The following is a 15,572-nucleotide window of genomic DNA, read 5'->3' as shown; positions in this document are numbered from 1 at the left end:
CAGCATAATGAAGGAACATTTTTTATGTTGTCATTTGCTTGCTTCTATTTTCAGGATTAAAGAGAGCTGAGCAATTACCCTATCCAAGGAAGGAAGAGACCTGAAACACAGAAAACAGAACATGAATGGAATAGACAGGGATGAAGTCAGGCAATATAATTAAGACCAAGCGCAGTTGGGGTTCATCAGTAAATAGTCCTAACCACTTACCGAGTGACAAGCACTCTCCTTAGCTCTGGCAACACATCACACAGGCATTGGCAACACAGGGGGCACTGTCCTTTCCTGGGGACATATAAAGTCCAGATGCTAATGTAAATTTTATCTTCCTTAGTTATGAATAACAGAAAACCCAACCAGCCAAAATGAAAGAGAGAACTGGTCAACCCATACCTCTGAAAACCTCCAGGCATGGCTGCACCTCAGAGAAACAGTCAAGATTCTCCCTATCTCTGTCTGCCTTCCTCTCTCCTTCCCTTCTTTCATCCAGCCCTCTCTTCTTTTTCTTCTCCCTCTTCATCTTCCCTCTTTCTGCTTAATTTTCCTCTCTGTCGACTTTGTAACTGGGGAGCATTGTGTGATGGCTTGCAAGAGTCTCAGAAAAGGTGCTGAAAAGGAACCAAAGGTGGGTCTCTTTGCCAGAAGGTTTAGGTGACACCGCCTGTTCACATCTCAAGTAGCCACACACTGTGGACAGGAAACCCACCGGTGTTGTAAGAGAGCCTCGTTACTTGCAAATGAGTGGTGAAGAGTATGCAGGCTGCACTTCTGGCAAACATTCTGTAGCCTGATTGATTCCTTGTGGCTGTCTCCATGTGTTCTCCAGATCATAGCGAACTGCCCTGTAGTGTTCCTACTGCATACGGAGGGGCATGTTAAGTCTGACATCCCACTCGTTGTTTTTATTACACTCATAAATATCTTGACTCCTATGTTAGAAAGAAGGGTGAGGACTCACACAATGTCGATGAATATGCTCGGAGTGCCCACAAGGTGAGGGGCTGGTGTACTAAGGCTTTGCCCTAAGCTGTTTTATGTCATGAAACCTCCTGGTACAGTTGTAGGATGAATATCATTACTTCATTAAGACCTAAAGATGTCCAGAGGTCCTCAAATGTACTACCAAGGTCTCCAAGAATGTTTTTCTGCTTTAAAGACCCTACCTACACTCATGCTTCAAATACTTGGGCCAGGATGCCACTGAGGTGGCTAGCTCCCAGCCTAGAGATAGGAGCTTTGAGAATGAACTCTGAGCTTCCTGTGGACCACAGAGTCTAGACATTTTGACTCATTTCAGCATTGTCTCTTCCAGGAGCACACTGAGAACCTAGAAGGAGGTGCTCAAACAACCAGTGGAGGTCAAGGTTCACAGAGGAGGAAAAAATGCCATTAACCTTCAAAGGGCAAGACCCAGGCTTCAGAGTCTCATTATGACACAGGAGAGACTCAGACTCAAATCCATTGCAAATATCACCCACTCCCCTCCTTGCCCTTCTAACTAGAAAAATTAGCTCTCCGTAGTGTTCTGTAAAATATTCTGACCAGTGTCAGTTTTAAAAGAACATCTTAGTTATTCATGTCATAAGCTCTTCAAGGGTGATGCTATTTCTCCTATTTTATAGGGAAGAAACTGAGTTCACAACAAAGTCACTAGACATGACAATATAGTTGGAGTAGCATAAATCAACCTTAGATCCTTCCAGGGACAGTGCTTTTACTGCACCATGTGAAGCCCATTTCTAGGAAGAACTGGAGATCAGTGGAGATGTCTCTTGAGGTAGCTGAGTGTTTCACATCTGCATCTACTGTCTTCTGTGAAGAATAAGTCAACAGGGGCTGGAGAGATAGCTCAGTGGTTAAGAACACTGACAGCTCTTGCAGAGGTCCTGAGTCCAATTCCCAGCAACTACATGGTGCCTCACAACCATCTGTAACGGGGATCTAATGCTCTTTTCTGGTGTGTCTGAAGAGAGCGACAGTGTACTCACATACATGAAATAAACAAATAAATCTTAAAAAAAGGATAATTCAACAGGGTCTTACAAAGGAATATCATTTTGCCGAATATTGTACAGTAACACAAAGGGTTCAGCATCTCTTAGCTGATGAGAAATTTTCTCCAGTCCAACAGGAGAAGCCTTCCTGTAAATGAAGCCAAACATGTCATTTGCTTTCTGAATAAGAATACACTAGGCATATGCATTTGGCTTTGGTGTTAAAGGATAGGAGATGTGACTTGGAAAATCACAGAATGCATCGGGGTGAAGAGCACAGTGCAAATGCCTGTTATTAGTCCTTTCTCTTTGCACTCTTGCTTTCTGTCTTTAGGGTAGGAGTAGTGACTGGGAGCCCTTGAAGCAGAGCCATCTGGACACAGTGAATAGACCTTCCCTGGTGTTTTCTCCTATGGTTGTTTTTAAATGTTAGGTCTTCTGATAATTAACTCCTGGAAAGAATTTTAAAATTGAATTCTTAAAATCTTCAAGTGAAAAGGAAATAGATTTCTGAACCAACTCGGCAACTAAAGGCCCAATTAAGAAACAGGAACATAGGTTACGGTGCCAGGCTCTATAAGAGACCAGCACATACTCAACTATAACCTCTAGAAAGCCATCGCCTAATACCAATTTAAAATCTTGAGTAAAGTAATGTGTATTAGAATGTTTATATTTGACAACAAGAAGAGTTCAATAAATCATCAAAATTTCTTGTTTCTTTGAACTACAGAACAACCATTGTTGGTCTTGAACTGTGTCCACCAGCATGGCCTATTTTCTAAGCAAAATGCCTCCACCTTTCTATGTGTGCTTGCCGGGCCTCTTGGGTCAGAAGGACTTCCATTTACCCTCCATCTTGTCTTACTTCCCACTCATAATCAGAGGAGTCACAGATTCTTTCAGGTAGCGCTAAGGATGGTTCTGGTAGGGGCAGCAAGACTCCAGAGTCATTTTACTGGATGGATTACAGGCTCGGTAGAATGGGGGCAGTTACTAAGGTGTAGCTTGATGTCGTTATGCAGATGAAGGCAGACACAAGATAAAACTCGGCCTGTCATTGGATGAGAAGGAAGGGTAGGTGAGAACAAAGTTTTAGAAAGAGAGAGGGAGGAGACAGGAAGAGAGGCAGCATGGAGGCAGATATAAACAATCCTCACCACATATCTCTACATAGATCCAGGTTGTTGTGAATATTTCTTAAGGGATGGATTTCTATAGGTCAATTTATCTTATCTAGGCAAGTGGTTCAAATCTTTATCATTTGGTTTTGAGTTTATTGTGTGGATGAATTATGGGTTGAGAATTTAACATATAAATCTGATTGCTGAATTACAGTTTATTGAGTGATCATTTCACCAAGTAGTTGGGAGTTTATACCTTAACTGCCAGGGGGCGGTTGCTGGGAGTGTGGGCAGCATCCCTGGCAGGGAGCTGCGATCAGCCAGCCCAGGCTGGACTTCTAGAGCCCTGATTTTACGGGGTAGCTGGCACCAGAGATTTCACAGCTAGCAGAGAGCTGCTGGGAGAGATACTAATCAGAGATAACTTATGGTTAGTTCCATATGGACCCATGGGTACTGGAACTAACTCTAGGCACCTTGCCACACTGCTATGGCTCTCGGACTGCCTGGGTCTGAGAGGACTTGGGGGCAGCATGGAGCCTCTGAGATAAAAGTACCCTGCTGTGCCATGTGGCCCTATGGTGCCGGCATTAGCGTGGGATAAAAGGTTACCCATTTTTAATTTTTACTGCAACACTAAGACTGGTTTTTTAAATTAAACACTCAGATAAAAGAATAGGGCACAAAACAGAGAGGCAACATGGAAAACTGATCAGTAAAGTCCAGCTCTCAACTGGACAAACCAATAAACAGACAAATTGAGGGAGAAGATTAGAGCCAAACCAGAGGACATAGAGCCGCGTTCATTTGGACTTCAGCACACGTAGTGCCAGCATGGATATTCCTGCCACCCGTGGGTGTAGGGAGCACTCTCTCTAGGACTATCTGCCCCTGGCTAGAGGCAAAATAACAAGCATCCCACAGTCTGTCCTGAAACACAATTACGAGATTTCAGTTCTCTGAGAAACTTTCAGAGAATATCTCATTCACTAATATCACCAAATGAATTTTGAGTAGTCAAAGTCAATATAAAATGTAGACAACTTTAGAGCATAGAAAATTGTCCCTGAGATTGCTAAATCAACATTTGGTAACGAATAAGAAATGCTGGCCCTTGAGAGCCTGGAAGAATGAATCTCTTGATTATGGCAGATGGATGAGTTTCAAAGTGAAGACTGAATTTGCCCGCAGACTTCTTTCTGGCCCTAGGCTGGTTTGTCATGGAGGGATGGTACAATCTGTGCAGACTGTACCCTGGGAAGCCATAAATCTTCGTGCATTTAGAAGCTAAGATTACTCCTGCGGACTAGCTTGCCCATCAGTAGACCTGAGCCTGCAAGACAAGCTGTACCATGTGCCTCAAATGCCACAGCTGGAGAGGCGGGGCTACCTAACACATTTGGAGCCCAGGAAATCAGGAGTGCGTCCGTCCGAGACACCTGACACTGAGCTGTTTACATGATTGTGTCCGATTGTTTACTCGATCTAACCGTAAGCCGAATTCCTCCAAAGTCTTGGCCTCAGTACTTGCTTCTAGGCTCCTGACTTGAGTTATTTGTCTGACTTCCCTCGGTGATGGGTTGTGACCTGGAAGTTGTGAGCCAAGATAAACTCCTTCTTTCCCAGTTGCTTCCCCCGCCCCCCGCAACCCAACATAATATTTTTATTAATTATCTGGGTATTTTATTCACTGCACCTTGATTATATTCGATTATACTCCGTTTCCATTCCTCCCAGGTCTACGTTCCCATTTTTGCATCCACCCGCCTCAAAAACAAAACAAAACAAAACAAAAAACAAAAAACAAACAAACAAAAACAAAAACAAAACACCAGGTTCAGTTTGTGTTGCCCATGTACTCACTGGAGCATGGTCAAACTGGGGGGGGGGGTCCCAGAAACTGAGTTCCCCCCATCTCCCTGCCAGAAGCCATAACTGAGAAGAGCTACATTTCAACACCTTTATCATGTTTTTAAGGACTCCCTCCAATAGCTCCATGTCTGGGTTGTTTCTTTTGGGGGACGGGAGGGTGTGGGTGGCACAGAAGCCTTCGACGTCTCTCATCCTCAGTTATGAATCTGCTGCCATCGATACCACTGGCGAGGAAACTTGTCCACCCATAGGAACCAGCAGCAGCATGGGTCACGGCATCACTGTGGTCTCCAGTGGCAGCACAGACCACAGAATACAACCTGGCCTCTGGCAGCCGAACCAGTGCTAGATTGCTGTCTTTCTGCAGGTGAGAGCAGGCACGAGATAAGGCAAGGCCTGTGATTGGCCAGTGAGAAAGTAAGGCGGGGACAGTTTTTGTAAGGCGGGAGAGAGGAAAAAGAGGAAGGAGAGCCAAAATGGAGGCCGAGAAGGACAACCCAGATCCCTGTGGCCATAAGTGGTGGGCAGTTTATATCATTACCAATCGGTTGTGAGTTTATTGAGTGGACCTAGATATAAACCTGATCGCTAAACTATAAGCTTATTGAGTTTCGATTTCAGCGGGTAACTGGGAGTTGTGACTATGACCTCAGAGGGCGGATGTTGTGAATGTGAGCTCAGTCCTCAGCCAGAGAGTTGCAGGAAGGCGACTGCTGCCAGGCTCACATAGTAGCCAGCGGCAGTGTGGGATGGAGATTGGGAGCTTATCATTGAGACACTTTGCTGACTGAGATGAAAATACCCTGCAGATGCTATGTGGCCCACCCGTGCTGCCTATAATGCAGACCGGGGACTCTTCCTCTCAGATGTCCTTTGCACAGAGTCAGGGTGATCTTCCAGTTGGGCAGCGTCCATTGGGGGCACAACTTTTGAGAGCTCCATGCTGCTGTACCTTCCGTTGCCCTTGCTGGCCTTACTGCTAGTAACTGGCATCCAGTACCCAGGCACAGCCCAGGGGCTGCTGCCAATGCTCCCTTCCCACCAGTAGGGTAAGCAGCATGAGCGGCCACAGAAGCATCGGGTGACTCCATGCCCGAGGCACACAGGGCAATCATGGGATGAAGTGGCCTGGTGGTGGCCTGAGCCTCCCAGCAGCCCAAGGACCATTTCTACTGGACAGTGACATGCTTCCTTGTCTGCCTGGCTGCACGCCCATACCTGTCGCCCTCAAGTTGCTTTGTGCCATGGTGTTTATCACAGCGAGAGGAGAAAATAGAACCATGAGGTTGTGTGTGCTCACATTGGACTAGGAAGCAGCCAGTAGATCCCTAAGCACCTTACCAGTTACAGTCAGATGGGAAGTCCACGAGCTTCTTTCATTTAAGTTGCATTTCCTCTAGGTGGGGAAAAAAGATCAATAAAAAGATCTATGTGTTAAAATTAGTTGAGAAAGAAAACTTAGTTGCCGAGTTCCAATTAAAATAAACTTTAACTAAGTCCTAATATGTTGAAACCCCAAACAAGAGCTAGTAATTATGTTAAGATTCCTGCTTCTAACAGCAAGGAGCATTATATCCCCCAAGTTGAATGACGCTCAGCCCCACTCCTGGCTTGGTTAACCTGGACAAGACACGGCAGATGCAGCCTACTTTCTCCTACTAAGTTGTATGGCACATGGATAATCAAGTGACCTTAATCCCCAAAGTCATTTATTAATAGAATTTTGAGTAAGGGTTTTGGGAGTTGATTGGGTCATGAGGACAGCGACTCTTCAATTCAATCTGTTAATGAATTCATGGGTCATTGTTCTTAGGGTTTCAAGGTGGCTCAGCAGGTAAAAGTACTCATTCCCTGTTGAGCTATTTTAGATCCCTGGGACTCACAGGGTAGGAGAGAACAATTGGCTCACGTTGCCTTGTGATTCTACAAACTCATGAACACCCATGTGCATCCATTCATGCGCACATGCTAAATTAATCTTTGAACATATTTCTCTATGGTGGGTTAACTTGGAATGCCTGGAGAAAGAAGTCCTTGTTAAAGGGCGGGGGTAACAGGACCTGGTATGAAGGAAGAAGGGCAAATCATTGGGGAAAGAATGGGGGGACAAGGAAAAGCAGGAGTGGAGAGAAGGCTAAGCAACACAAAATGTGCCTGAAAATCCATATGAAACCTACTTTTTCATAAGCTTCCTAAGAAACCTGTTTAAGAGTTTGAATGGAATTACCTTGTATTTGAGAAGGGTTAGTACTGTATTTCTCCTGAAAGGCATAGACACCAAACAAAAGTCCCAGCGCCAGATGTGGAAATCTCCACCTGCATTGTTGAGCAAAGGGGTCCCCAAAATCCTAAAAACAATACAGGAATTTGCCATTGCTCTTGGTTGCAACACGGCAATAAGACCCTATTGCTAAAGACACCATGCATTTTTGTCATAGGAGACCGAAGCTTGCACTCCACTGTCTAGGTTTCACAGAGCCATAAGGTGCCATGCAGGGTCCTGAGAGAGAAGCCATCAACAGCAGTCTTTCTTAGCTGTGAACCAAACAAGCTACAATGACCAGCCTGACAAGACACACCCACTGATGACCAGCCTAACAAGACACACCCACTGATGACCAGCCTGACAAGACACACCCACTGATGACCAGCCTGGCAAGACACACCCACTGATGTAACCATGGCATGGACGATGTGGGAGTAACCAACCACTTTCTGACTGTATTTAAGGTCTACTCTATAAGACAAACTCATGCATGCCTGGTACTATAAGCCGTGACTGAGAACCCATGGCTGGGAAAACCAACGTCCTGGGGGAGAACCTGTTCCTATTATTTTGATGAGTGATACAGTGTCAGACTTCCTTAGCAACGCTCACTTCTATTCCCATAGATTGGCGCATCTCTCAGCCCTCATCAGAGAAACTGCTTTTTGCAATGGATGATGGGTAATCCTGAGACTCACAAATGGCCAAAGTTCAGAGTGACCATGGAGTGTCCAGTGCTAAATGGACATGTCTGTCACTCAAGAGAGACACAGAGACAGAGGCAGAGACACTCAGGGACTATGATAGAATAGAACACAGAAAGAAAGCAGAGGTTGTTGCTAAGTTCTGCTGAAAAAAAAAATGTTTTTTGAATGTGAAGCAGCCAGTTCACTTAGACCTCACAGCAGCTGCAGGTACTTACACAAGATCAAGCCGGTTAGCATTCCAGCATGGCTGGGGTTATGGGGGACTCACCACGTCCTGTCCCTAGCTAAGGAGGCATTGGTAGGTGGTGGCTGCTGGGTGGTGGGGTATTTTTCTTCAGGTGTATGGCTTCCTTTGGCCCCAGAGGATAATCCGACACCCATGCACACACAGGAAGCAATAATCTGACTCAGTGGTTTATAAAATAAATGTAAGAGAGAAAGAATTGGGGGGACGTGCCAAGGGAGAGTTGGCAGAGAGGCATGGTGGACTGTCTGATCAAAATACATTGCATACATATATGAAATTCTCTGAGAATAAAAAATAAAATAAACTGATCTTTCTCTGCCATGCGCACCAGCTCAGGGCTCTCCAGAGTCCTCACCAACAAGAAATTCTACAGCAGAGCCCAGTCCTAGCAGACACATCCATAAAACACTCCCACACGTAAGGTTCAAGGGGCACGGAAGAAGAGGGGACAGATAGACTGTAAAGGCCAGAGGAGCCCAGAGTTTGCTGTGAGATTGTGTCTCCTAGGAACATCAGAAGCAGTACTCATAAAGTCTTACCAACAAGAGCACCCAAATGGGAGTGGAACAAAAAGGAGACCGATGGACATGCCCAGCTGGATGGGGAAGCCCATGAGGCTCCACCCTTCACAAAGGGCTCTAGGCAACTGAGTGAAGCTGGGAGCAGGAGAAACAGCTGTCCCCACGGAAGAGCACATACATGGGTCATCCAGTGCCAAATGATCAGCTCTGAAAACATACATACCAGTAACATTATATGAACTCAACAGCTATATTTAGTAATATATATGTACGTACAAAGACATAAATGCTTTCAATAACATTTACATTTGAAGATGAGTAGAGAAGGATTGTGGGAGAGTTTGGAGGGAAGGTGTTGTGGCAGAAAGCGGCCCTTTTCCAGACAGCTCGCCAGGCCAGCACAGCCCCACCAGAAGGTTTTATTGGAGGCAGGCGAGGAAGAGAAGAAAGAGAAAAAAGGGTCGAGGGGTTGGGTCTCTGCCTTTTATTGGGGCCATGACATAGATGCCAGGTAATCACGCATACCACTGTGCACCGGTGAGGCGTGCACAGGTAAGGCATAAGCCTGGAGCGTGTGGTGGTTGCCATGGCAACAGACGCAAGAGGGGCCTTGTCGACTAGGGGTGATATCATCCCTGGATTCAGAGACTGACTGTAAAGCTGCTTCTAAGGACGACAGAAGTGGAAGGGAGAAACATTGTATTACAATCTCCAAAATATATTACGATCTCCAAAATAAGTTGAAAAAAATTTTTTTTGTTTTTCTGATGAAATGGGCCCTTAATAAATTCTTCTTTTTTTTTTTATTAACATGAGTATTTCTTATATACATTTCAAGTGTTATTCCCTTTCCTGGTTTCCGGGCAAACATCCCCGTCCCCCCTCCCCTTCCTTATCGGTGTTCCCCTCCCCATCCTCCCCCCATTGCTGCCCTCCCCCCAACAATCTAGTTCACTGGGGGTTCAGTCTTAGCAGGACCCAGGGCTTCCCCTTCCACTGGGGCTCTTACTAGGATATTTATTGCTACCTATGAGGTCAGAGTCCAGGGTCAGTCCATGTATAGTCTTTAGGTAGTGGCTTAGTCCCTGGAAGCTCTGGTTGCTTGGCATTGTTGTACATATGGGGTCTCGAGCCCCTTCAAGCTCTTCCAGTTCTTTCTCTGATTCCTTCAACGGGGGTCCTATGAAAAAATTTTTTAAAAGCATCTCCAACACATAGGCTGGGAGATAGGTAAGTTCAGCCATAGTCTACTGGTGTTGGCTCTCTGCCGTGGGGCAACAAAATCCTCAGTTCACAGACTTAAGATTTAATCAAATTATTATTAATGTTTTAACGAAGAAGTTTCCTACTAAATGCAGACTTTTAATTTTACGCCTTCCAAACTCCAGAAACCTGAGTAAACTTTTGTGTTTTGCAAGGCACCTTTGTGATGTTGAATCATAGTAACGACGAAATAAGACCTGGGCTAAGACAGGGGTTGAGCATGACTGTTTTGGACAAGTAAGATTTATGGCGATCTCCAAAGGTTCAGAGGATGGCGAGGAGGAGGAGGAGGATGCGAAAAGGATGGTTAGCTGGCAAAACCACACAGAAAGGGAAATAGTGTGGCTGTGAACAGAGCCGCAGCTGGGGAGAGCCACTTGCCATGTTCAGAGCTGTATTTGCGAGCTCGGACACTCAGCACCCGACTCTGCCCGTCCTGTCAGTCACAACCTTCCTTCCCTAGATTTGAGCAGCGCTGTTGCCTGGAAACTCGCAAGGCCTGAAGGAGAAGCCCTGAACACCACCGGATCCTCACCGGCTATAGCTGTTTTTATTGCCTTTGTGGCATTTCAAGGTGAAGGTCTATGTTTACCCCAACCTTTTCGCTTCCTCTGAAATGTTTCAGACAACCTCCGTGAGGCTGTGAAGCTCCTCTTGTCTCTGTAGGACCCTGTGTTCTCGCATTCTGAACTTCCCGGAGCTGCTCTTTGGGGATCCTGTTCTTTGGGACAATGGCCAGCCCTTGGGGCTGTGGACAACTCTGATCACGTCTGCTCTTCCCTTGGTCTCTCGTATTCCGCTGCATAACTTCAGATAGGAGAACCGTGCAAAATCCGAGTTCCACAGAAATAACCAGCTTCCGCAGCTCATGTACTGAGAGCCTTCCCTGAGAAAAAGACAAGCCAGTCTCCGGCAGCTTTCACCACCTACTCCTTTTGCTCTTTGCTTAGGAAAAAAAAAAAGCCACTGTGGGAAAACTCACTTTGCAAGAATCCTACGCCTGAAGGGCCGTCTGGCTACTGCAGAATGCTTTCCTTTGACGGGAAAATGAACAATTTCGGAGTCTTTAAGACAATAAAAACAGTTCCTCACATTTTTTTCCCCTCAGAAACAGGAAAAACAGGAGGAGCATTCTGAGGGTGGGGTGTATTTAAGCATTGCCAATATGTGGATATGTGTGCATGTGTGTGTGCGTGTGTGCATGTGAATAGCAGGAAAAAGCCATTTGACTCTTCACGGCAGGTAAGGATTGAGGAATGTGCTCCTGACTCATGTATTTCCCTCTCTTACACAGGTATCAGCTTATAAAACACAGACCCCTGGGGAAATATCTCTGCTGCTCTAAGTGCGACCACAGGCGGCTGACCAGTAGGAATACGGGAAACTGAGAAATACGATCATCAATTACTCACAGGGTAGCTGTGAGTACAAGTTCTTGACACTCCCCACTCACCTACACATTGTAAAGTAGACACCATGTGTCTTTTCCCATCGCTTTGTCTGAAGAAGAGGATGAGAACACTACATTTTTGGTTGGGTTTGAATGGATCTGAAACAATCGGTCTATGATACAAAGTAGACAGACTGCTCTCCAGTGGGCTTCTTAGACATTCTTTGTCATGGCTCCTTCCTGCCCTAGATCCAGCCATGCCACCGTCAGCAATTAAAACAGGTTGTACACACCAAATGCTTACTGACACTAAATGAAAAGGCATTTATTTGAAAACAGTTCTTTGGTAGACATATAATTTTGCCACTTATTAAGTCAAAACTAAATTTACATTCTAATGAAGAGACGGATCTGTTTATTTATTTTCACGCAAAGATTAGACTTGAGACTGAATATTTGACTCCGAAAGACAGGAAGTGTCTTTACAAACATCCAGCATTAATTGATATTTTGATTTTATAATTGTCAACGCTGAGGATTCCTGCCTCACATAAATAGATCGTACAAGATGACAAACATATGTTTAGGGACATTTCAGAAATCGTTGGAAACGCCTTCTTATTACAAAGCCAAAACTCATTTCATAGTTATTTATGCAACTCAAACAGTTTTAGAAATCCTTCTTACTCAATACGATCCAAAAACAGATTAATTAGATACAAGTTAAAGAACGACAGTAGAAAATATTAAAAACATTGTTGTTTCCATAATTAAATCATTGTTTCCATAAGTGCAGAGAACTTGGCATGTACAGTAAAAACACAGCAGTTCATAGCACGTGTAATCTCCAATCTGAGCTGAAATGTTTGGGACGTGCTATTCACTAGTACTGTATGGCCTGACATGTATGGAAAGTCCAAGTATGTGTCAATACCAAGGCTGTTGGGAAGGGACATCATGCGACACAGGTACACACTGCCAGCAATGTCTCCAGTTCATTATACGTTTCTTTTGAACTAACTTTGGATCATTACATGTTCACAAACCTTTCCATGTTTCCAAACCTTTTCATGACTCTCATGATCTCCTCTGGGCTTAGGGTTCACGCTATAAGAAACTGTGGTCAACAGTAGCTACAGGGATGGTGGTAATACAGAAACAAAAAAACAAAAAAAAAACAAGCAAACAAAACAATCTAGAGAATGTCATTCAGCATAGACTGGAACATAAAACCAACAGCACAAGGAGAGTTCTCCTCTGTGAGAGGACACAGATCCTTTGAACTCAATGTTCAATATTCCTCCTGAACTTAAGTCTAGACTCCCCTCATTAGTAATTTGTACTTGAACGTTCTAGAAATACAGCATAACTAGAATCAGACATCTTAGTTTTTATTCATCCTCACTCCAATTCTGTGCTTCCTTCTGGGTTCATTTACTGTTCTCCATTCCTCTCAAAGCAGCTCCTGGGGCCTCTTCTCTCCTCGCTTCACTACCATCTACTGAATTTGTCCTGACACTACTGGCTTGAACTGAGGCCCACTTCCTGCCTACTGAATTACTCCAGCGTCCTTAGTCATTCATTCCCATGGCTAAGCCTCAGAAAACCACCCTGTCTATAAAGAGATTATGTCTAGATTTCTTGGGTAAGAATAGCTGACACTTGCTCTGGCCCTCCCTTCCCAAGCTGGCTTTATCCTTCCTTGTCTCCCATGTTAGGCAGACATGACAGCAACAAGTACCTGCTTAGAAGATGCTCAGAGATCACTAGCACTCACCCCTTTGCGTGGTTCGTCCATATAGACTTGCTATTTTGTGCCAATACCATGGCAGAAACTAGAGTACACCGTTGCCAAGGTTAGGTTGTCAATGTGTTATTTCCTCGAAGGGACTTCTTTCTCCCTTCTTCCTTTCTTCCTGCCTCCGTCCTTGCTCAGATGGGGACCATGCTATTTGAGTGATCTATAGAGAGGTCTTTGTAACAAGAGATGAACACCTCAGCTCATAGCAGCATAAGCAAGCACAGCCCCTTCTCAGACCTTGACTACCACCTCACAAAGCCCATTATGTCCAGCCACACCGTTAAAGCTATCACTGTGAGATCCCAAACACGCATGGTGAGACCATCATAATCAGAGAGCGACAGTAACGCCATGGTATATAACTAATTCAAATGTCATCTCCATTGATGTCTCCTGTCCCTACCCCATCCACAGTACATCCCTACCGGCCACTTAGCTAAAAATTAACACTATAAATCTCTTCCTTATGTCCTTTGCCAGATCACCCGGCACTCGCCTCCATTACATTAGTCACATAGCCCTGTGTGGCAGGCTGAGTAAAGGTTACATAACACATGCCCATCTGAATCCTCAGGCCTTCAAACATTGCCTTATATGGTAAAAGGGACTTTGTGATTTGATTACGTTAAGGATCTCGAAACGAAGAGATTGCTCTGGATGACCTTGTGATATGATTACACTAAGGATCTCGAAACGAAGAGATTGCTCTGGATGACCTGACGAATTCAGTGTCTTCACAAAGATCCTCAGAAAGAGGTAGAAGACGAGAAGGCTGAAGAAGCAGAGCGTTGTGGTGAAGAAAGGGCCTATAAACCAAGAACATAGGTGGTCACTGAAATTAAGAGCCTCCTGGTACCTAGTTTTCATTGAATAAGATACATTTTGGATTTCTGATCTCCAAAACTGTTAGAGATCACATCACAACCCTGAAAGCCACACAGGTCTTTTTATAAGGCAGTAAACTGTGGATAATTTCTGACGCTAAGAATGAAAATCCCAAGCTCCCTCTTCTCCTTTGTTCCCCCAACAAAACCCACAGATGCCACCATCAGCCCCCTGGAACACTGCCACTGAACTCGGTACTCAGGAAAAGCGACCAGTCAGATAAATCAAACAATTTAAATCATTGAAACTATGCCTTAAAAATAGTCATACTTCTGGGATTACAGAGTGCTTTGATGTGCCGTGAACAGACATAACTGTGTGGGTTCCTCACATTGAGTCCTGGCTAGACCGAAGTGTGTGTACTATTAGGTATTATGATCTCATGGGACCACCATCATGATCTATCACAGAAACTTCTTCAGGTTGTGCAAAACTCTATTTCATTCTACAATTGGATGTAATTGCTTCCTTAAAGACATTTTGTTCCATGGTGCACTGTCGCTCATTGTGTTGGGTCAGACAGATCCAGAATTCCTGAATAAGAGTTAGAAACAATCTCGAAAGCCACCTTCTGGAACAAGAAAGAATGTTTGCAGCCATCCTGGGTGTGGCTGGTTGGACTTCTCTATAGATCTTCCTTCCCCTAAGTACAAAGCTTAAAAGCAGGTGACTAAATTCGGCCATAGTCTAGGGACGAAATACGAGTGCTGGGGACGAGTCAAGTGCTGGGATCTGAGTGGTGGCCTGGATCTGTGGTCACTGGCATCTGATCTTACTGAGGACATAACCGCTCATTGTCCCCAGCTCATTGTGAGATCTTGGAAAAGCTACACATTCTGAGCATCTTTGTCTATAGAAACAAATATTTGATTGAGAGTCGTTCAGGATTACATTCAACAAATATTTACTGCACACCTGGCACATTAAAGATAATGGTGTAGGCGTTGAGATTAAAAATATAAACAGAACACCCTGCTCTTCTGGGTTTTAGTGGGAAAATTAAACAGCAAATAGAACAAACTACCAGAGCGCAGAGCAAAGGTGATGGTGAGTGCCACAGACACAGTACAACAGAGAAGTCAGGACTGAGAAGGTAGGACGCAGTGGGTCAGAGCGTTTGCTCTCCTGGTGTGGGGACCTGCGTTTGAATCCCCAGCACCCACATAAAAAGTTGAGCATGACTAGGTGTGTACCCCACCATTGGGGCACTAACTGGTGCATCCTGAGAAGTGGAGGGAGCTCGAGGAAACACCTGGCAGCCTGCTCTGATCTCTACATGGGCACCCACACATGGGGATGTGCACCCACACATTGCCATGAATGCACTGCATGCATGTACACACATGCGCACACATACACACACATGCACACATGCACACACATGTGCACACACATGCACACACACATACATATGCACACACATACATGCACACATGCACACATGCACACACATGCACACACATACATGCACACATGCATACACACATACACATGCACACACA

At 44.9% G+C, this 15,572-nt stretch overlaps 1 long non-coding RNA gene across 1 annotated transcript; it reads left to right on the top strand.

The window, feature by feature from the left end:
* The first annotated feature begins 5,312 nt into the window (after positions 1-5,312).
* On the top strand, positions 5,313-15,035 carry LOC134485994 (uncharacterized). Its single transcript, XR_010064495.1, has 2 exons — positions 5,313-5,510; positions 11,289-15,035. It is a non-coding gene; the product is annotated as an uncharacterized LOC134485994 (long non-coding RNA).
* Positions 15,036-15,572: the final 537 nt, after the last annotated feature.

This window comes from Rattus norvegicus, chromosome 2 (genome assembly GCF_036323735.1).
Source record: "Rattus norvegicus strain BN/NHsdMcwi chromosome 2, GRCr8, whole genome shotgun sequence".
Taxonomy (NCBI): domain Eukaryota; kingdom Metazoa; phylum Chordata; class Mammalia; order Rodentia; family Muridae; genus Rattus; species Rattus norvegicus.
The sequence above is the reverse complement of the archived record's forward strand: the minus strand, read 5'-3'. Positions and strand labels throughout refer to the sequence as shown.